Here is a 1,981-nt window from a genome sequence, read left to right as displayed (position 1 = left end):
TGTGTGTGTGTGTGTGTGTGTGTGTGTGTGTGTGTGTGTGTGTTTATGTGGACACAATAATGACCGAGTAGTTAAAGATTTCGCTCAATCGAGAGTTTGCTGGTTCGGTCTCACTGCATGACACGTTGGGCTAGTGTTTTTTGCTAAAATCTCGAGTCAGTCCTGCTGTGTGAATAGAAATAGGTGGAATGGAACTGTGTCGAATCCCGTTGGCAGGGTTGTACCAATAGTTCGCATGTCCAACCTTGTCAGTCACTGTTACATGAACGGTGTCCGTGTCTGTGGAATATTCAGCCACTAATGCTATAACTCAAGAAGGGTTCTTACGTTAACATGTACACATGCTCGCGCGTACACACGCACACGCACACATACACGCGCACACACACACGCGCACGCGCACGCAGATATTATGCAGATAGTTTCACAATCGAGGACATCAAAGCCTGAATACTAATTGTCGAAACTGTCGGAGATCCGTAGGATATGTGTGTGTGCATGTATGTCAGCGTGTGTGCGTGCGCAAGTGTATAATTCTAAGATTTATTCTGTTTGAAATTAGAAAAAATTGTTCGACATAAATCTGAAATATTTTGTTTAGGTGTTTAAAGGTGTTTAGGTGGTAGACAGGATTTGAAACCACTGTTTATTGTATGCTCAACTATAATGTATGGAACTGAACAAGCAAAATATGTATGGCGTTGCATTTGATAGAAACAGGGAAAATAACAAAAATGTACAATGAAGACAGTAAAAATTAAGCGAATAAAGATAAACCAGATGTAACGTTTACCTTTTTGTTTGTTTGTTTGTAAACTCTTTGAGACCTTTCGGATTCGTCCTATCGTACAGAGAGACCTGTTTACTTTGGCTGTGACAGCAGACTACGAGCACCGCTCAGCGTTCTTACTACAAATATATAGACCTAAATCCATATAGGCAATTATTTAATCAACAATTCCTTTTAAAGCTAGTACCTACCCGCCTTCCAATCCCGCCCATATATACAAATAACACTTTGTGTCACCACCTAGTTTATTAAATTCTCCAATAAGCTTTAGTGCCGCCAATGTCCTTTAATCGTTTTAGTTGATTGAAAGTCGTTTAAGCTAAAATAGAAAGACCTAGTTCCTATTTACACGACTTAAATCTTTATTGCAGATGTCTTTTCGTTTAATTATTGTTATTAATTAACAGGAATTAATGTACAGAAGAATTTTTTTTTTTTTTAGAATTGGATTTATTTATACGAAGCCGATTCTATGTTGCAAGAACTCAAACAATGGTAAGCATTTCGTTAAAGTAGAATACACGCCTCCAATGAACTGACAATCCATGCCATTCTCGAATATACGTGTGTTTCTGTCAAATGTTCAAGATCTAAATGATTCATACACTTTTTTCAGGATGAATAAATTATTTCTTTTTTCTGTTTTTTTTTTTGATTTTTTTTTTTTAATCATTTTTTTCCTGAAGACAGTAATCATACAAGATAATGTTGCTGATAAGTGAAAAGAGAAAACATGTTTTCTTGACCTCAGTGTTGAAGAATTTCTTTATAGTAGTGGTGGTGGTGGTGGTGGTGGTGGAAGCGTTGTTGTTGTTGATGGTGGTGGAAGCGTTGATAGTAGTGGTGGTGGTGGTGGCGTTAGCTAGGAATTTCTGTTGTTTAAAGATACAAAGCCTATTTTGATGGAGTGGGTGTATCGAAGTACATTAAATCGATTCTTTAAAGCTCAATGTTACGCACATCTGGACTTGTGATCTATCAATCCCTTGTTAATAATATATTTTATAAATATACTGAACATGTGACGCAGACGTGATAAGAAACTTGCTTCCCGACTACATGGTCCGGGTGGCACCTCGGACAAGTGTCTTCTACCACTGTAGATTTGTTAGACGGAAACTGAAAGAAGCATGTCGTGTATATATATATATATATGTGTGTGTGTGTGTGTGTGTGTGTGTGTGTGTGTGT

General features: G+C 37.6%; 1 protein-coding gene across 4 annotated transcripts in view; it reads right to left on the bottom strand.

The window, feature by feature from the left end:
- The window catches only part of LOC106875834 (protein-glutamine gamma-glutamyltransferase K), an 80,063-nt gene that overhangs the window by 37,975 nt on the left and 40,107 nt on the right, over positions 1-1,981 (bottom strand). The window contains exon 1 of one of the 4 annotated variants that reach the window (XM_014924121.2): positions 794-931. The exons of 2 other annotated variants lie outside the window; for them this stretch is intronic. The gene's annotated coding sequence lies outside the window, so the exon portion shown is untranslated. Of the gene's footprint in view, positions 1-793; positions 932-1,981 lie in introns of those variants that run through there. One more of the 4 variants, XM_014924124.2, reaches the window with a different exon arrangement.

This window comes from Octopus bimaculoides, chromosome 1 (assembly GCF_001194135.2).
Source record: "Octopus bimaculoides isolate UCB-OBI-ISO-001 chromosome 1, ASM119413v2, whole genome shotgun sequence".
NCBI lineage: Eukaryota > Metazoa > Mollusca > Cephalopoda > Octopoda > Octopodidae > Octopus > Octopus bimaculoides.
The sequence above is the reverse complement of the archived record's forward strand: the minus strand, read 5'-3'. Positions and strand labels throughout refer to the sequence as shown.